This window comes from Lissotriton helveticus, chromosome 6 (assembly GCF_964261635.1).
Source record: "Lissotriton helveticus chromosome 6, aLisHel1.1, whole genome shotgun sequence".
Taxonomy (NCBI): Eukaryota; Metazoa; Chordata; class Amphibia; order Caudata; family Salamandridae; genus Lissotriton; species Lissotriton helveticus.
The window spans coordinates 1,623,961,799-1,623,983,202 of record NC_136067.1 but is presented as its reverse complement, the minus strand read 5'-3'; the positions used below and the strand labels follow the sequence as shown (position 1 = coordinate 1,623,983,202).

The 21,404-nt window shown below is 44.1% G+C and overlaps 1 protein-coding gene across 2 annotated transcripts in view; it reads left to right on the top strand.

Moving 5' to 3' along the window:
• The window catches only part of UGP2 (UDP-glucose pyrophosphorylase 2), a 476,638-nt gene that overhangs the window by 231,806 nt on the left and 223,428 nt on the right, over positions 1–21,404 (top strand). The window lies entirely within an intron of this gene.

The window sequence follows — 21,404 nt, the reverse complement described above, 5'->3', positions numbered from 1 at the left end:
AGTCTGAATCAGAAACATCTTTATTCGCTATAAAAAAAAAACATAAAAGCATGCAGATTGTATGCCAATATACAAATGCTGTACAAAAAAGCATAAGCACCATAAGACATGATCTGTAATAAATATTAAGACACATAAAATCCTGATAAAATTGGCAGCAGACATAATCAAACTTTCACTGTTGGTGCCTTCTGATAAACATCCCATAACCAACTGAAGGTTCTCTCCCATCGCCCTTTTAAGATATTTTGGGGAGGCAGGCTGCTTCTGACGCAATCTTAAATTATGTGGTTGGTTTTAGGTTAGTGAGGCCCGCGGCTTCCGGGTGAATCACTCTATATGGTGCTGCCAGGGTTATCTCGATCGGGTTATGGTCCACAAAATGATTGCCAAAAATTGTACCATAGATCAGTACATACCTAAGATTATTAAAAATAAAAACAGGGTTGATGTTCGAGAGACTGTTCTTTCCTCTAAAAGTAGTCAGACCTTGCATTTCAGTCCCCTCTCTTGCCAAAACATTGTACAGGTCAGAGGAGGTAACAAAAGACTGCGACTCTTTGCTCTAATCCTCTACTTTACATTAGGCCATTTGCTCGCCCCCTGCCTGCTGGCAAGGTAATCTAGCATTAAAATCACCCCTAGACAAAGATACATTTGCTGGTCCTGCTCGGATTTCTTATCTAGCTGTGTTGAAATAAATGAAAATAAACCTGGACATTTTTGATTGGGGACATGCAGAAAATCATTATTATAAAAATTAATAAACAATCCAGTCAAAGCCCCCTTATACATAACTGCTTGAAAGTCTGTTACAGGTGTCTTCATCACTGCTGTAGAACCGCCAATTAGGAGATTAAACCAAGTGGAAAGCCCACCCGAAGCGCGACCACAGCAAGGTGGTACCGCTAGAAGGCTAAAACACCTACAACCATCAAAATCAGTGGGGTTAATTTCATAGGTTTCCTGCAGTAGGATACAATCATAAGTCAAACTTTTGCCAATCTGTTAGGAGTATCTTTGAGTGGAGTCCTGCAACATTCCAACTCAATGTTTTTAGCTCCGGGTTCTTAGCAGACGAAGGCATGAGGGCAGGGGTTGTAATAGAGCACCCAATAATCTGCATAAGGGTCCTATCCTTAATGTTTTCCAAACAGATAATTGGGCCTACATGCTCAACATGAGCTATGAGTGGTTACTACTCTCCAGAAGCTTCGGAATCCATGTTCGTAAATCTTTTAATTTTGTAATATGGTGACCCGATGCCAATACGTGCCCCTTTAGAACTGTCAGTCAGTCCACCTCATTACCGTCCGACAAGACTGCAAATCTGTTTCCACTTGTCAGTCCCCACTCTGACTGTAATTGAATACCCCGGACTGGCAGGCGAATGTTTGTTTAACCGGCTTGTAGAAGAAACCCAAGGGCAATGTTACAAACTTTGAGCCGTTTGCTGTAACCAACGTTTGTACATTCAGTAGTCTCCTCATGAATTCAGGGTGGTAAAATTAACCATGATGCAATCTCTGGCAACATTTATCCTCGAGCGACATTTATCCTCGAGCGACCAATCCAGTCTACTCTACGAGTCATGATAATTTCACGGCTTTCTGTTGGGTTAAAATTCATATGCACACTAAGACAGTGTGTGAACTTATTTCGTAAATCTCCCCAGGACTCTGAGTGGTTTTCCAGTAGTGGCGGCACCCCAACCATGATTAAAAGCTAGGGGCAGGCACTCTGGGCAAGTTTATAGTTATGGGGTTAAAAGCTTTATCCTCATGTTCATCATCTCCCCTTCGTGGACAGTTATGATTTTATTGGTCAGGTACTCTGGCAGCTATATCTTTGTTGGTACCTAAATCTACCTTGTTGGGTGCCCTATAGACTTTCAATTCTTATTTCAGGACTCTTTAGAGCCCATGTAATATATGGGTCTCCATTTTTCACCTACTTTCTCTTTAAATTTGAGCCTAAATATGACCAATTGGGAGGGGCTTTTATATAGCAGTGTAAAAGTTCCAGTTGTCTGGCCTCTGAGATTGGCTTTCGTTCTCAGATTGTAGCCTGTTTACCTTCCTGTGTTTGCAAATTTAAAAGGTACCTCAGAAATGTGGTAACTTCTTAAACAATGAAACTAATCCAGAAGGCATAATTATCTAGTTCCTAATCCTCTTCACAGTTTAGGGGACTCCATGCATTTCTCTTTTTCCCACAGATTCAAAACAACAATTTATTGTATAGGAACTCTGTATTGACTCATTTTCCTGTTGCCAATTAATTAAGAAGTTGAAGTGAAAGCTTCAGAATGTGGAGGTTAACGATATTTCTTTCCAGTATTTGGGTGTTTATGCCATGCTTCCTCTCTAGCTGGTTCATGAGGATTCCATTGTGGTAAAGGCTACACCATTGTTGCCACCCCTGCTGTCTTTGGGCACATTGATCTAATCACCACCTTTAGGCCTCTTCCCTTATGCTGACCACGTTGGCGCCCAAGAGCGTGGATATTGATTGGGCAGGACAGTGGACTGCATCATGTGCACATGACTGAGAACTGAATTCCAGATAAACTGACTCTTTAGCACATTATCAATCCTGCATGGCAGGCTCTTCACTGATAAACAAAATGTCTAATGTCTAAATGCCACAGTATGTGTTGTTATAATATGTAAGTGCTTGAGGAGCGCTATGGAATCTGTTCTTCAGATCTGGACTGTAAGATTCTCTTGTGCTTTCCTCCCTTTTTTATTTATTCTAAAGAACATTCATATAGGACTTGTAGCAGTCTTTACTAGAAGATCCCTTTTTTTTTTATACGTGTCCGCCAAACTGATTGCTTCTTGAAGGAAATATTCTGGATGCCAAAGACGGGCCGTTCTCATGAGGAGGATATGCTAGAGACTTTTAGTCTACATCATGTACCGTGAAAATTCTGGGCAAAGTAAAGTGCTAGTTAATTTTTCCTTATTTGTGTTTCCTCAATATTTGCACCAGAGCAAACGTTATGTGAACAGAACGACTGTGACTAGGAAGACTTGCAGCCAGATTCATCAAGGCCAAAACGTCTCGCAAAGGGATTCTGAGAATCTGGCCCTTTGCGAGCGCTATTTTTGAATTTGGGATTCATCATCCCAAATGCAAAAATCGCATTTTCAGAAATCCCTAAATTCGATTAATTGCATTTTAAGGAATCTCTATTTGAGATTCCTTAAATTCAATTCAAGACCCATTATAAATTTGCAATTTCACAATCTGGGGCTGCTATTTACCGCGAAGTCGGACTACGTGGTAAATAGCGCAAACTTAGAAAAATGCACTTTAGTGCATTTTTCTAAGTTGTATGTTACACACACACATGTCCTTTGGACATGTGTGTGCGCTACATCAGTGTACAGTATCATTTCAGGGGTGCTACAGGGTGTCCTTTGGACACCCTGGCACCCTTGAAATCGCTTCCTTATTTGCGATTCGAAAATTGCGAATCGCAAATAAGGAATGACTCCCCATTCATTCTTATGGGCCTTTAGACCCATAGGAATGAATGGGAAAGCCTTTCCTTATTTGCGATTCGCAATTTGCGAATCGCAAATAAGGAAGCAGTAGAAATCGCAAAAAATATTGTGCTTTCTACATGAATCCCGTTTTGCGAGTCTTTAATAGTGATTCCTTAATAATCGCTATTAGGGACTCGCAAAACATGACAATGAGGAATCTGGGTGTTGGTCTATAATAAATGAAGACTGCAGGTACATAATTGGGTCATTACCACTTTGTCAACAAACTTCCTAATTGAGGATATACCCAAAGAGTGTTATTGCAACTGCAAAGAGGCAGAAAAATGTATTGAATACAAAATCAACACCCAATGATTTTAATTGATTGTTATGCAAAGCATCTAATGATACATCAAAGTGTATATGCTGATACCTTCAGTTGTTTGAGTATCACCCATTGGTAATTTATATACCGCAACAAGAATGTGTGGATACTCCCAAGTGAATTTATTGTAAATACCTCAAAGATAAACGCTGTGGAATCTGTGGTGAAGTCATGCCTTGGGGGTCACATGCAAGACAAAATCAAGTGAAGCAAACCCCAGCTTCTATAAAGCTGAAGAGTCAAGCACGCAGTGCCACTGGCTGAGGAGAGCCGCTAGTGAATTTTGTAATCCAGTCCGGTCTAACTGTGATAAAGAAGAAATCTGTTCAACTTAATTATATTGACCAAGGATGGTCCACAAAATGTGGGGTCATATTTCTCCTGACACCAACAAATCTCAGAAACCACAAGAAGGATGATGTCCTCTTCATGTGAAAAGATGAGGGGATCTTTCAAGGGAGCATGGCTCAGTGAGGATGGAGTCTTTGCAAACCACTAATTACCAAGCAGATAGTAAGTGGGAGCCAAAGTCTGTACAGTAAGAGTGGTACAACTTGAAGTATAGGATCTCCATTCCTCATTCTCACTTTTCAAGACAACCTTGGAAATGAGCCCTTGGGGAAAGAGTGTATTGAAAGCCACCTTGCCAGTGACCACGAGGAAGCACCATCTTCTCCAAAGTTGAAAATAGATTGAAACGGTAAAGATTGGACCATGTAATGTTCTGAAACAAAATAGAAGGGGAGACAAAATGGGCTGGAAAATGCCAGGGGTCTACCCAGCTGGATGCACGCCCATTGTCCTGGACACACATCCAATAGAGTGTGGTGATTTAACTCTGTGCCAGTGCTGATTTTAATGGGCAAGATTTGCCAACCCTTCCACTACCACAATAGACTATCAGAAAGCACACCATTGGGTTGAGGTGAAGACATGCCCATGTCCTGGACATCACCTTAGGGAAGAATGCTATCTCATCTTGGGCCCATAGCTGCTCAAGGGCGAAAGCCCTCTGTTTTGGTCAACAGTGGATAGGCTAGACTGGATCTTGGTCACCTGACTTTCTTGTTCTCATATCTGGCCCGCAAAGGAAAGCACAACCATAGTAAAACCCGTTTGAATAGATGTGGGATTCAAACAATTTTAAACACTCTTGAGTAAACAGTGGGGCACAAATGGTTGATTGTCTTCATATCCAATACTTGCCTGTATTTCCTTGAAGAGTTTTGCACCAGAAAGAGAATGCAATACAGTATATGCTTTTCCTCCACTTCTGTATTGAAACCAATCCCACTACTGAGTTATTTGTTAGCGCTTGGATACAGCTTTGTAGAACATTCTGCTTGACTGGCCCGTGTGAATCTGGTGTCTGTTGGTAGCTTCCTGCTGGTGGATTGGACTGGAACTCAGTTGGGTAGTTGCTCCATGTGATTGATGCATGAAATCCAACAACCGTTGACTGGTCAGCACTAAGTAAGCCTTCGACAGCCAGCTCCAGACCTGTTGCACTAATGACATTGTCCACGGTGATGCACATGATACGTTTGGTGAACAAGAGTTCTGTAGATGTTAGTAGCCTAACAGTAAGACCAAGATCTCGGCCTCCTATCAAACTAAAAACCATTCTCTCATGTTTATTCCTGAGCGTAACAGGATTTCACGGCATCACACCACCCACCAGAACATTCAGGCCCACTTTTCACTAATAAAAGGGCTCTCTTTCTGTTCATCGTTTAGTTAAGGAACGAGAAGTTATTAATTTCCATAGGGCACCTTATTTTACTTAAGTGGAGGTGAAGGACAGGGTTTTAAAGGTAGTCTGTATCTCAGCACCACCAAAAAGCAGGTAAAATGAAACTGGAGGGCCTCTGTGTGATGGTATGCAGAAGGCTGTGGGACCCATGGAGTTATGGCTTGGGGGCTGCTGCAAGCTTGAGACTGACTCTTCCTTGAAGGAAACAAATGATGCAAGGCAATCTGCAGTTGAAATCAAGGAGAAACTGGATGCTAAGGTGAGGCTGCTGCAAACTTGTGGAGATGAACCCAGATCAGATTTCTGTGAGTCTCATCCACCATACCCTTGGATAGAGAGTAAGAGGAAAGCAGCCTGCCCTCTGCTTCTTGAATCTGGAGCCTCTACTGGAAAACCTGTAGAGTAACCCAGATGAGAGTTCCGGGGATCCCACCCGCCATGCCCTCCAAGGGCAGGAGGAAAAGGAGTCTGCCATCTGCCACTTGGACGCAGAACAGAGTAAATCTGGGCTGGGGTGGAACTTGTGCTGCTGTAGACCTAAATGTTCTGTTCAAGAATCTAGAAAACTGGTGAAGCGGTCGTGTGATGTACAGGAAATTCTTAGCGCAGTGGTAAGCCTCGAAGGAGAGGCTTCACCCCTATAAGAACTGTAACGAGGACTGTTGACAAGGAGGTAAGAAGTGACATTTATCTGCAGCCCCCCACTCTGCAACTTGATGTATGGCTCGGAAGCATCAGAGCGGAGTCCTTGTTACTACCCCGCTCCCTCATGCTACTCTGCCCTTCTGTAACCCACCCCACTCTCACAGAACACGTAGAATCGTTCGTTGGAAGGAAAAGGCTGCATTTGTATTATTAGTAAATCAATTACCAAACCTGCCCTCTCGCAGGTAGTGTACTCATCAAATTTTCACACTTAAACCATCACCAGACTCTTGATTTCCAGTGGGGAGCACGTTTTGCTTGCTCAAGGCGTAATCTTGCAACAAAATGTAAACTTAAGGGCCCTTTTGTTGGTTTGGTGGTTTGGTTGGGCTGCAAGTGCCATGTCTTGACTGTCCATGTCTCCCTTGCGTCTGGCATCCCATTGTCAAATGGTTCACAGAGCCCCCTCTGTTACTTGGAGTGTTTTATTCCTCCCAATCTGACTGTCTACCTTCTGCCACATCCTCCTGGGCAGCACCACCATGCAATGTACTGGAGCCTAAGCACAACTCGCCTGCCTGTTATGCTAAGGAGGAACATATCTTCTCCTATTCTTGACAGGTACACCTTGCCCTCAAAGTAGTAACTGGTCTCTTGGTGGTTGTTCAGTCCATTGTGGATGAACTGCCATCTCACAGTGTTGCAGTACTTAATTTCAATGTTAAGTTTTCTCCTAGACATTTCTACTTCACCATGGTCTTTAGCATGCTTCCATTGAAATCTAGGTACTACCTCTGACCAGCTGTTGTGGGCCCTAACACCCCGGCTATGTTAGGTCCTTCTTCATAGCCATCAATGTCTTCTCCCTGCCTAGGGATATTATATTGTCCAAATCAACCCCACGCCCCTTCCCCCAAACCACCCAACCTCTAGTCTACTTCCTGCGGCACCAGAATCGCTTACTCATCTTTCCTAATCAGCTCTGCTCCAGATGACCCCGGCTAGCTATCCTATTCTGAGGATACCTTATCCCTTCTCGGCTTCAAGGCGTGATGGACCACAGTTGCTGCAGACGTCGCTCCTCTCTGGTTACGGCTGCTGATCCCTTGTTTCTTCTCTTCCATTGCCATGCACCGGAGGGGGGTTCAGCTATCCACTTCATGTAGTGCAGCGCCGTGGTCCTGATTGGTCTGTTCATGTGGCAATGCCCAATCAGTGCATGTTGCCTTTGTGCTTTTAGTTTGCATTTTCACAAATATGTGGTGGGTCCTGCAGCCTTCTCAGCCAAGTTGCCCGTGCCCCCTGCTCTTGGCCTTGTTAGTGCTTCCAACCCCTTGAGGCTCACTGCGCTGGATAGGATCTCGCCAAATTGGGTGGTAGCCCATGTTTGGCAAGTGGTACAGCTTCAGTATAAGACTAACTAGGAAAGTGTAATTTCCTAGGCATTCTCTATAATGTACGATTCACATCTTGCCTCCTTCCTTCGGAATAAAGAGTTTCACTTATTTGTGTACCTATTAACCAAAGCTTGATGTCTGCTCAGGTGGTATTTTTTATTAATATCGTACTGGCGACGGTCTTGCTACTAATAGCAAAATAGATTTTCAGAGATCTCCACGCAGACTATCTGAAATATTCAGCAGCAGACAACTTTCTACTTCATACCCCTGCTGTAGAACTACAATTTTCTTTTCTTGGATTACCAGATGGCATATCAACAGGCACACCATTTTCCTTCCCTGACCTTTCCTTAAGAGAAATCTGTAGCATCCTATTATGTATAGTCTTGGTTCATTTCAACTGAAACAATTACTTTAATACACCTGAAAACAATGATTTGTAAGAGGAAAGCACAGGACTGGAGCTTTGGTACTTTGCATTGAAAAACATCTCCCGCCCCTGATGCAGCACTTCCTAGATGGCTTTGAAAAAGGTGTGTTCTTATGTCTCCAGCTTTGATTTCTTTAAAGTCCCTTTCACGCTCCCCGTTCTTTAACATGTACTTTTCCCCATGCATTGTGTAGCTACAATACTGACGAAATGAGAAGACAAACCATCAAGTTTTTAAAACCGCTGTATTCATGCTTTAACCGCAGTTTAGAAGAGTATTTCAATCAATCAATCACAACACTTGTATAGCGCGCTACTCACCCGGAAGGGTCTCAAGGCGCTTGAGGGAAGGGGGTCGCTACTGCTAGAACAGCCAGGTCTTGAGTTGTCTCCTGAAGGTGAGGTGGTTCTGGGTCAGCCGAAGGTGGATGGGGAGGGAGTTCCATGTCTTGGCCGCCAGGTAGGAGAAGGATCTGCCTCCGGCGGTGGCTCTTCGGATGCGTGGAACGGCGGCGAGGGCGAGGCTGGCGGACCGTAGCTGGCGGGCGGGCGTGTGGAAGGTCAGGCGGTCGTTGAGGTACTTGGGGCCCAGGTTGTGGAGAGACTAGTGTGCGTGGGTGAGGAGCCTGAACGTGATCCTCTTGTTGACTGGGAGCCAGTGCAGGTTCCTCAGGTGGCCGGCGATGTGGCTGCGTCGAGGGATGTCCAGGATGAGTCGGGCGGAGGTGTTCTGGATGCGTTGTAGTCTTTTCTGTAGCTTGGCTGTGGTTCAGGCGTAGAGGGTGTTTCCGTAGTCCAGCCGGCTGGTGACGAGGGCCTGGGTGACCGTCTTCCTGGTTTCGATCGGGATCCATCGGAAGATCTTGCGGAGGGTGTGAAAGCATGAAGAGGAGACGGCGTTGACTTGTCTGGTCATCGAGAGGGAGGAGTCCAGGATGAAGCCCAGGTTGCGTGCGTGGTCTGTCGGCTTGGGGGCGGTGCCCAGGGCTGGGGGCCACCAGGAGTCGTCCCAGGCGGAGGGTGATGGTCCAAGGATGAGGACTTCCGTCTTGTCTGAGTTCAGTTTCAAGCGGCTGGTCTTCATCCACTCGGCAACGTCTTTCATCCCTTCGTGGAGGCTGGTTCTGGCGGTGTTGGGGTCTCTGGTGAGGGAGAGGATCAGCTGGGTGTCGTCGGCGTAGGAGATGATGTTGAGGTTGTGTTGGCGTGCGATGGCTGCGAGAGGTCTCATGTAGACATTGAAGAGGGTGGGGCTGAGTGATGACCCTTGCGGGACGCCGCAGATGACTTCGGTGGCCTCGGAGCGAAACGGGGGGAGGCGGACTCTCTGTGTTCTTCCAGCGAGGAACGAGATAATCCACTTCAATGCCTTCTCTTGGATGCCGGTGTTGCTGAGGCGTTGGACTAGGGTGCGGTGGCAGACAGTGTCGAACGCGGCGGAGAGGTCCAGGAGGATGAGTGCCGCTGTTTCACCGTTGTCGAGAAGGGCTCGGATGTAGTCGGTGGCTTTGGGTGAACAACCGTCCGCAATTTTCACTGACTTTTGAGTTGTCGAGTCATGTTATGTTATTGGGTTATTCAAAGCTCAGCGAATACGCAAAGATGTCTTGGTACTAGCTAAGCCAGTGGAGAGCACAGTAGGAAGAAAGGCTGGGAGACTAGAGAGTTAAAAAGCCAGGTCTTCAGCAGCTTTCTGAAAGCCAGTAAATTGGGGCATCCTTGATGTGTGGAGGGAGTGTAGTCCAGGTTTTTGTGGCTCCCACTACGAACCTTCTTCCTCCCCAGGTTGCTCATTTGAACCTAGGGACAACTGCGTGTTCGGCCTTGGTTGAGTATAAGGTCCTGCCAGGGCAGTACCAGGTGAGCTTTTGCTGGAGAAATTTCGGGCTAGTGCAATGCAGAGCCTTGTACGTAATACAGAGCGATTTTAAAGTAATCCTCTGTCTAATGGGGAGCCAGTGCAGTTTCCTGAGTGCATTGGACACAGGCTGGTATTTTGGTATTTTCAAGAGTAGTCTGGCTGCCACATTCTGCAATGTTTGCAGTTTATTCTGAATCTATTGGTAAGCAATGAGGAAAAGACTATTGCAATAGTCCAGTTTTGCCATCACCAGTGATGTGATCAGTGTTTTCTGAAGGTGGGCAGGAATTTAGATGAGTACCTTTTTTAGGGTTCTAAGCATGAGGAAGGCAGAAGTCGTCACCACGTTGACTTTGTCAGCGCAACTCAGTTTAACATCAATGAGGACTCCAAGATTGCAGGTTTTTCTGACAGGTGTAGGTAGAGGGCACATGTCAAGTGGCCAGCAAGACAATTTTTATAGATCCAGCTGTTGACTGCCTGCACTCATTCACATAGTCTAGACCTAAACCTATATCATCCTGAGCTAGGTAGACGACAATTTGGGTGTTGTCTGTGTAAGAGGTTAGAGAGAAACCTAAAGAGTGTATGAGGTCGGCCAGAGGGGTGATGCAGACATTAAAATGTGTCTCACTGAGCGAGGACCCCCGCAGGAACATGCAATGCAGCAAGAAGGAATGTGAGACTAGCTCATTTAGCTACACCGATTGCTTGCGCTCCAAGAGGAAGGATCTCAGCAGATCCTAGACTGAGCCGGTGACCCCGATATTAGCTAGAAGATCCAGCAGCATCCTGTGATTGACAGTGCCAAAAGCTGCAGAAAAATCAAGCAAGATGAAAGCAGCACCACCACACTGATCAAGCGCCTGCCTGATCTTCTCGGTAGCCTTGAGCAAGGCAGTCTCTGTGCTGTGGCCACTACGGAAACCAAACGGGGTAGCATCCAGGATTGAATATATTCGACGAGTTGGATGTTCATGATTTTCTCAACAATTTTAGCAGGCAGAGGTAGACATGAAATGGGACAGTAGCTCCTGTGCGTAAATAAGCCCTAAAGTCCATGATGAATATCTTAATGGGCGCTTTTTGTCCATAATTTTAATCTCTCGGCTAAAGAACAAAAGTTCATTTCCACAATTGAAACTCCCCAGTTGACGTGCATGGGCAGGCGTCTCCTATGCCGCATTCCAGAGGGAGGAGCGGACGGCTAAAAAGAATTGAGCCTTCTTGTCAGGGTGTCTGCTTCCCCAAAGAAATGCAAATGTGTGCAATTAGATACTTGGCAAATGTAAAGGCTGCTTGGGAGGCGTTAATTGATTAAATCTCTTGAAGCTTCCAGATGACAAGATATTTTCTTTTTGTGAGGTACTATAAGGTTGTTGCAAGCTGAGCTGGTGGGTGTGTCCTTTTTAAGGACAGCTATAAAATAAGTTTGCACTAGTTATAGTCTGCATATTAATGAAATCTATACTTTAGAAGCACTTTTTATCTTCAACCTAAATGTATTATTATACTGTTTATAATGCACATTTAAAATAATCACCTAAACATTCACAGTGCTTTCAGGGATCCTAGCACTAAAAATACACAAGTCACTTTTCCCTGCTGAATCAAACAGGATTCAATTATGTGGGCCTCTGGTTGCACATATATACATCTGTAGTGACTGCATTAACCAGTAGAGGTTTCAAAACGTAAAATAGTGCATTTCCCACTGATTAGTTTAACTTTTATTCATTTTTCAGTGTTATTTTATATGTAACGTGACGGTGAAAGATCAATAAAATAGTTACTGAATATTTTACTCTTTTTAGCCACGCCTTTGATTCCTCCTCCGCTCCCACTGAACCAGTCTCCAAGGCAGCCATACTTTTTTTTAATGCACTTCAACCACTTCATTGACTAGCTTGGATGTGGACGAGTAAACAAATTACCAAGAAGAGCTAGCCAAGGGTCTGGTGCCGATCTTAGAGCCCGTGCTAGAGTCAAGCCCTGATACGTTTGCTGTGTAAATCATACAACAAACATCATGCAAAATGATATCATTCAAGAGAAATGTACTTGAAGTATGACATTAATAAGTCACATTAAAGTCTATTAAATCAAATACAATAGGCTTTTGTGCAACTGGTATTCAGAACTCACATATTTGAAAGTGCTTTCCTATGCATTCATGAAGAAAAAAGAGTTTGGATGAAGTAAAACGTTTGCCCAAGATCACACAATTTGAGCAGCGAACCCACAATTTATCTCAATTTTTAAATATAATTTTGCACAAATCAGTCACACAATTGGTATTTGTCTTTCCTTATGTTAAGGGATTTGTTTTTACTTCTTTGTACATTTTTCTGCAGTTTTTATATCGCGTGAATTCGACCCAAGGTATTGGAGCACTTTACAAGAACACCACTTGCATTACACAAGGTCACGTTCATTGTTTATAGGCATGGGAGATTAAGTGGTTTACCCAGAATCACAGGATGTTGAGCTGTTGCCGAGACTTGAGCCTGGTTCTCCAGTTCCAAAGTCAGAAGACCTGTCCCTAACACCACATCCTGGGTAGAGGTAAGGAGACCGGCAGAAGCCACATGAAAGCTCTACTCATTGCGGGATCAAGGTTCAAAAAGGACCTTTAGCTGAGTCAGAGACAGGCTTCAGGCTCAAGCCTGGCTCAACCTTTCAGTGGCTCACTCGCCTCTAGAATAGCTACATTATGTCTAAAAAGACAGTGATATTAGCATATGGTGTCCTGCCTACTCTCACCTTCATTATCAATCAATCAGGGGCTTTTAAACTCACCGTGAGGGTCTCAAGACGCTGGCGGGGTGGGGTGTGTGCAGCTCCGGACCAGCCAAAAAGCAAGGTCTTGAGGCTATTCCTGAAGGTGTGCAGGGTAGGGGAGCGTCTGATGTTGACTGGGAGCTTGTTGCAGGCCTTGGCAACGTGTGTCCTCATGTAACGTAACTGGTGCTATGTAAAGCGCTCTGATAACTGGTTCGGTTCTAGTTCGCGCTATATAAAACTCTGCAAAAAAAAAATAACGTAGCAGAAGGCTCTTCTGCTTTTTGTTTTAATCCAATTAGCCCGCGATCTATATTTATTTAACACAGTATACGATTCATCTTACAGAATTTTACAACAACAGTCTTCTGATCCTAAAGGGGAATGAGAAAAATAATTAATCTAGTCAGTGTTTAAAGTACACTATGTGTGGCCGTGAAGCCTGGGTTTTAAATTCCGGATTTCCAGCATGGCTAAATTGCGTGATCATAGTCAAATCAATTTACTTTGTGTCTAATTTACTTGATAGGGACATTTGAGAGCAATTTCATGTAATTCAGTTTAAGATGGACTGTGCACAAAAAACTCACATTAGCCTGGAATGTTCCACCATTATTAACAATAATACAGGCCATGATGTAAGGGGACCAGATAATTGGTTCATGTTGTTTGTTCCCCGTGTTGTTAAAAGGGAGGGAAAATGAATGTTTTAAAGTTCATGTTTAGAAATTTCAGCTACTAATAAATGCCAATCTTGTGATGTAATGCACTAAACTGAAACATTAACATGTTTTTTTTTTTTAAGGATTTTATTGTATGCCCAGAAGTTACTAACTTAACAATAGCCAGGTATGTAGCAATAGATTCCATCGTACAATTACAGAACAGTGCTGGGCTTTTTATGAAGAGTTAGCATCCATTCGTTACATTTTTCTGTGTAACAAACTGGCCTGTAGTAAAATGTCCATCCTCGCCCCCTGCCCAGTTGCCACTGCTTTAAATATCAGCAAAGGGAAGGGAAGCAAAGCAATGCACCCAGTGGTGCTTAGAAGAACGTGTTTTAAAGGGGAAATCATGACAGTGTGTCGAAGATAGGCGTCCTTAGATCACTGCCTTGAGTAGTTGCCTATATATGGCAAGAACAATTATTACGTAGACACCAAGAGTACAATGGTTGGGGGAGGATTATGTGGGGAGAGTATCATCCTTGGTGCAGTCTTCCAAGCCCTCCACCAAAATATCCCACACATGTGCAATAAAATACTTTCTCAGACCAGCTCATTCCTTCCTGTGCAACAGGCTGCTGCTCTCAGATTGAAACCAAGAGAGCGAGACTTTTGGCCAACTTACGGTAACTGGAGGAAGTGAATCCTTCCAGAGCACTGTAATATTGTGTTTTGCTAGAAGAGCCAGGTCGAGGGTTTCTCAAACTTAAAATGTGGGAATACGCCAAATATGACTGCTTCTGGGGAATTTGTTAGTTCACAGCCCAAACCGGTAGACAGCAGCTCCAGAACTCTCTGCTAGTATGAAAGGAGTATGGGGCAAGACCAAAGAATATGAAACAAATCGGCATCTAATTGCATACAGGAAGAACATGCAGCTGCAGCTCCCGGGTATAGTTTGTTAATTTGGGAAATGTAAGGTGGGCTTAGTTCAGAATATTAAATTGAATATTAAATTGAATTTACTTGATACAGCAGTTGTGTGATACTTTTTGCGGATATTTTGATATTTTAGCCCAGTCCGCATCATGCAAAGGTTTGGCCATGCCAATCGCCCAGTTAGCAAGGAAGGAAGCCCTATTGTGATCCCCAATTTGCAGGAAAGCTCTGTACATCCACCTTATCAGTTTTCTGCCAGCCCTATGGTGTAGAGCATCTGGACACTTCATGTGGGGTTAGTGATAGGTGGCGGACATTAAATAGGACATTTAATAATTGGTTAAGGTGTTCGTAAGAAAGGTATTGACGCAGGTGAAGCCTTTAGGTCCTGATGAATGCATTGGCACTATCCATTTATGCAGAAACATGTTGACCATTATTTGCTAAACAGATATTTTGTTAAATCTGTTTTTTACAAGTGTTTTTACTCTTGGAGAGCTGAGAGAAATCATTAAAATCACACTTCTACTCAGTCTCATGCAATTTTAGTTTATCACTATTCACTCTTTTTTGCACTGCTTTTTTCAGTTGTCTTTCTACACTGACTCTTTAATCTACATTGTCAATCTCGTAGATACAAGAGTCTTCCTGCTCTCGCAGTCTTTCTTTCCTCTTGGTGACTGGACTGCGGTTGCATTAACTCCTGGGTAAGGAGAAACCCACATGATGGAAAAAGTGGCGGGACAGATCGACAACTGATGGGAACATTTTCACCTACCCTTGGGTGTGGTTTTCCCTGTCATCACGTGCATTTCGATTACAACATATCACGTGGTGCCATCTATAATATATAAAAATCTTTTCTGATTTGTCATGGGTTTTCGATAAATGGAGCTGTTTTCTTTTCTTTTCTTCTATTTTTCCTTCATTGTTTGACTCAAAGATACTTTTTGTGTATAAAAAGAAGCCTTTAGTCTGCCTTAAGGGTTTGGAAATCTAGCAGCTTTTCGTCAACAAACAAATACCCCAGTTTTGAGAGGCCTTCAACATGCCCCTGACTGAATTGCCCTGAGCAAAATCATTCTGTGCAAGTGCAGAGGCCTAGCAAAGGCATTGATTTTCTGATTCTTTGTATTAGTGAGTTTACCGGTTCTAATAGGGTAAGATAAAGCCAGGTGGAATAACCTTGGGTGGGGTTTGGTAAAATGGTCTGTAGGAAAACATGAATAGTGCAGTAAGACTTCCTTAAGGTCTTTATTGGTAAACTCCATCTAATGCATGGGTCAGCCAGACAGCCAGAGAAACACCCATTGGAGCTGTGCAGCTAAATAATGGCATTCTAAGTCCAGGCGGGCTAATCCACCCACAGTAATGGGTGGCTTTAGAGTGAAAAGAGCTACCCGGCAGTGCCCCAGCCTCAAATCAGATGTGGGACGTGTCGAGTTGTCTGAAGAAGGATTGGTGGAGGGGCAAGTGAAGGTTGGCAAAAAAATACAAATCATGGGGTAGCATCACCATCTTCACTAGTGCCACGTGGCTCATTACTGAATGTGGAAGAGAAGATCAAAAAGCAAACTGGTCTCTGAGGGACTGTGTCGCTCTGCTGAAATTTCCATCCTGCAAATCAGAGGGGTAATGGTAGATATTAATCCCTTCGTATCGAAAGGTTATTTATTGCCAGTTTAATCTGAGGTCTAATTGTATATAAATGGGAAAACGCTACCATATGGTTAAAGAAACACTTCTGACATTATAAAATCATTATCATATTCTTACATTTTGCTTGTGTAATCTACATCACAAATATTTTGAAGATTCTGCATGTCCTTTGGCACTTAAGGATTAGCCAGATCAATGGTTAGTCCTTGGCTTGACTGCAGAACCATTTTGAGACCTGGACGAAGTGGGCAATTGTCCAGCACAACCTTCCAGGGGGTCTGGCCCCTGGTCACCCTGCACAAGCATGACCAGCGGACCATAGCACCAGAAGGGTCTGCCAGGGCGAGTGGGTGCTGCTTGTTGAACCACTTAACAGAGCCTCTTCTGTTTCTCTCCTCTCTGCTGAGACAAATCCACAGGCACGCAATACTTTCCGATACTCATGGCGGGCCATCTTGTCTGGTTTTAGGAATTGTCCCACCTTGTACTTATCTACCTTTGTCTGGTTTCTGGCGACAACCCTTTGAATCAGCCGCTGTGTATCTCATATCTGATATCGATTACATCCTGCTCTTTAATTCTATTTGTCTGGTATTCTGGGCTTTTAGTTCTGAGCTAAAACTAGAGTTCCAGAAGCACACTCTAGTGCTGTGAGACTACAGATAAGTAGTGGGCACCTCACATCCTTACATTAGATGTGAGACTGTCGCCCACACCAATCTGCTTTGCCTCATTGATTATTTTTTTGGGTTTAAAGTCCACTGTAGGTTAAGGTGAGCCAGGTTTTGTCCAACTTGTTTAAACTAGCAGAAGGTTGGTTACCTTAATGTTTCCCAAAGTATTCACCATAGTTTTTAAAATGTTTAGAAACATGATCAAAATGTTGCTGTTGCTTTCTCTCCAAGAAAGTTTGGATACATCTGGATAGGGGTGATGACCTTGACACCATGCTTAAGGGCATTCATTTACTATTGAACAAGGACATAATGTGCCACCTGAATGCAGCAAACCTAGAGGCCATCACATAAAGGCCATAGTGCATAAATAGCACTATGTAGAAAATAGCAAATAAAGGCCCTGATATAGTAAAGGGGTAAGGCCTCTCCTTTGATGGCTTTGTAAAATTAACCTTTTGTCCTGAATTTTGACCCTTAGGCCTACATTTTTAACAGTCCTGTCCAGAATTTGCCTTCATATCAGGTGGTCACCCAAAGAGTAGCACTTGCGGAAAGGGAAGAGGAAAAGTCCCTTTTCACATTTTAAGTTTAAGTTTCCAGAAGTCCCTGGAAGTGCCGCTTGAGCGATGAAGGGCCCTGGCCCCCTCCCGCCTGTCCTCACTCAGCCCAGCTCTGTTCCCCGGTGCTCTTGCAGTGAGTGGCTCCTCAGTCACAGAGCAGCTTTGACTCCCACATGAAGCCTCCTTTGTGCAGTCCCCAGCCTCCGAGGCCGCCCAATAACACCTCCATTGTCAGGTCTGCTGTTGACGCTCCCCGCACCGGCGCTACGAGCAGACGTTCACGTCTGTGTGAATAACGGGCTTTATGCTAAAACCCGAATAAGTCTGCCTGTTTGTTTTACTTGCGCGCTGGCTCACGGCTTGAAATGACGTCTTATGTTGTAATTCAAGGGCTGCGCGAGCCTTCCCTGAAAAAGTCATCAGAATTGAGAATGAAATCTGCCAGCACTTGTTTGGATTGTAAATCCTGGGCATGACCCTTCAGGCTGCCGTACATCTGCGATGGGTTACAATGGGAAACGAGTTCTGGTTGTGAACCACGTGAGCCCGCTGGAATCTGGATTTCTCTCATCCTGTCGGTACAGTGATTCACCAAGGTATTAATATAGAGTGCAACTCTGCATTTTATCTCCAGGAGCCTTGAAGTACTCCCACGGCATCGACAAAGTCTGTGCAGTGATTGGTTGTTGCAGACTCTGGGGCGAAGTACAAAAGTGTGCCGTTTATTGAAGGGGATAATTCAATAAACGGCACCCTTTTGTACTTCGCCCCACAGTTTATTGAAGGGGATAATTCGCCACTAAAAAAAATTGCAGCGACTAAAAAAAATTCGAAATGAATGTGGAGTAATGAGGCTACTGCCTCGGTATCCAAAAACTCACCACTGTCAGAAGGAATCTGACAGACGAAGACATGACAGAGCACTTAAAAAAAGGGGATGATTGTGTGACTGATGCGGATACATAACATTCATGGCGCCCGAGGCATGCAGAAACGCACATTACTTCTCCAGCCAGTAGTTCGTGAGCTGCTGGTAGCTCTCCAGCTCCCTGGAGGTGGTCCTTCTGGGTGAAGCCCAGCCTGCTTATTTACAAGTTTTACTCGAATGAATTAATATATTGTATTGTATTGTATTGTAATTGCATTTATATAGCGCTTACTACCCCTGACGAGGCGTCGAATATGTATTCAAACCGCGTATTAGAGTCGAAAATTTATGTGTATTCAGAACTTGTTTGGAGAAAAGGGGTTACATTTTAATATTAAAAGCCGGTTGGGTGATGTCCTGTTACGTTGTGGAGACGTATGACTCATTTTATTACCTGGGTGCGAGCGGCATTGCAGCTATGGCTGGGATGCAGTGCCCATCTTGTGGTATTCCTAATTGATAAAGCCTTTTACATTACTGCTGGCAACCCAGCCTGATGCACCGAGGTGATCATTATTGGTAATCTTGCAGTTATATTAGTTGCTCTGGGTCATCACTGAGCATTACTAGCACTTATTTCTGAAAAGAAAGAAGAGATTGGAGACCCCCTGGTCTATACAGGTTAATGTTCGCCTATTATCTTTCCGAATACCAGCAAGGCAGGCTCGGGCTGCCATCCTTCCAAGGTCGGTGCACAGGGTATTTTGAAACTGAATAATACAACCTGTTATATTAAGGGCTTATAAAGTGGAAAGTTGTGGAATAGAGACCTGCATTCATTATGGTTGCTACACGTTAAACAGGTAGTAGTTGGAGAAAGACTACTCTTTTCCCGGAATGAAGTGTAACATGTCACCAGTCGTATCTGCTGCTGACTGACGTACATTGAGCTAACGCACGCGGGTTCTGCGCAATCACTTTTGTTAAGGTGCCAGCAGCAGCCTGTGACCTTCCTGTAGGTGGCTGTGACAATTTTAGAGGCGTGTTTCTGGACTCTTGGCCATTTTGCTACTGTGGCCTCTTCTCAGATGGCTGCTTTCATACAACAATAGGCGGCCATGACCCAGCTATTCCTCAATGGCAGTGTGGAGATTTTCTGAGTATTTTTACCAGAGCTGATTTAGGATGCAGTCTGGCCCCAAGCATGTCGGGGCTGGGGCACTTGATGTCCTTCTGTGTCCCACCCATGGGTTGCAAGATTGATGGTATTTGGTCAGTGTCAAGTTTATGGTATTGCACTGCAGGGAGCCAGCAGCAGCCTGTGGCCAGGAAAGGGACAGGGAGAGGCTGGTCTGGCATAGGGGAATCGGATCAGAAGTCTCCAGCAGCAGTGTCTGTGTTGCCAGGACTGGGTGTAGTGCCATTGTCTGTGTTAGAATGTCAGGCTTGGGCCATGGAGCACAGCTGAGTTCAACAGGAGCCTATGGGTTGACAGAATGTGGTATTCTACATTTAAAAGGGATATTGAACAATCCTTCATAAAATACCCTACACAAATCTGTACCCCCTTGTATTTTTTTGCTCCAAACTCGTGCTAGAATGGAATTCCTATTTATGCGATCTAGTTTTTTTGCTTGTTCGCTATTTTTCTGTGCCTTCTCTGTAAAGTGTTCTGCCTCACTGTGCCCAGGGTCTTGAAACGCCATGTTAAGAATCTAATTAAATAAACACCCTTAATTTCAGATTGAGTATGCCTAACCAAAATTATCTCCTCCTTACCATTAGGCCTCCTACCTCTCATCTGTTCTGCGGTGATTGATACAAAACTTGGACATGCAAAGTATTTTGATGATTGAACCAACATTGCATTGCAATTTATTACTGTTCTTTGAGTGTCTTTTCCTAGGGGCCAAGTGATTTGTATGATATATATATATATATATATATATATATAACAAGTCATGGTTTTGTAAAGAAGAGCATATTGCCTTCTAGGACGTATAGCTGCACTTTCATCAATGTGGGCTCAAATTCTAGCATGCAAAATGCTGTTGTTCATGAAAGCTAGGTCATGCCTACGTTGTCACACATGCCATTGGACTACTTGGCCTCTGTTACCTTTCTAATTGTATTAAGTGGAATTAGTATTGCATTTGGTAGTCCTACCAATCAGACTGCATGTGACATACTCCCCAAATATGCATTGCTGTACTCTGGCACCACGGAGTCAAGAAGTCTAGCAACACACCCAATCATGCAATAAGTTGCTGAAATACCCCTTTCGGGGCAGTTGTCCACGTCGAAGACTATCCCACAACTGAGGTAAACGCCGGAGCTGCACTGTATGCTGAGATTGGAGGTCTCTGAGGGTTATGTCTTCGAGCAGCTGTTGGATTTGCTGGATGAGAAGAAAACGTTTTCTTTAATCCAGACATTGGCAAGATTCTGTCTAAACCACTGGCACTAGGACTCAGGCGAATATTGAAAAAGAGACACCTAGAGCTGGAGGCCGCCTTTGGCACCTAAAAGTGTTAGACTCCATTCCCACCTTTTTGCCACCATTGCCATCCACACCCCCACCTTCACCCCCGCTTCCAATTCAGTCACCTCTACACGAGCCTCAAGATACAGACTCCGAGCTTGATAGTACTTATTATCCCAATACGCCTATGAGGAACCCTTTAGGCCACAAAAGGGGGTGGCTTGTGACCTATGAAAGGACTACATAGGAAAACCTCAGGATGACACGGATTGGAGCCATACCCTCTCAAATCATCTTCACCTGATAACACCTGAAAGCATCTTACAGTCAAGGTTGAAAATACCATGTTAGTTAAAAAAAAAACTGAGGGAAGCACTCTACCTTCCAATGCTTAAAGGCATGTTGAGGTTAGCCACAGAACATTTTAAGAAGCCGAAGAGGATACAGACCCGATAAAGGAGTCCAAGAAACTTGTGTGGCTGGCAAGCAGGTAGATTTGGGGTAGTGACATACATGGCATACTGCTAGGTCAGTTGGTCTTCTCTTCAGGTAAACTTGTTCTCACTGGGAGGAGATGGTGGAGCTGGTAAAGCACCTACCAGAGGCCTAACACAGGTAAGGACAAGAATCGGTTACAGAGGGTAAAACCATTCGCAATGCAGGGTGTATACTTGATGTATCAAGCATGGCAGCTAGGGGCATTGACACGGGTATGATCCTTCACAGTCCCAAATGGCTTAGGTCGTGGTATAGGCCAGAGGTTCACCACCACATCCTCATTATATCTTTTGATGGCAAGCATCTT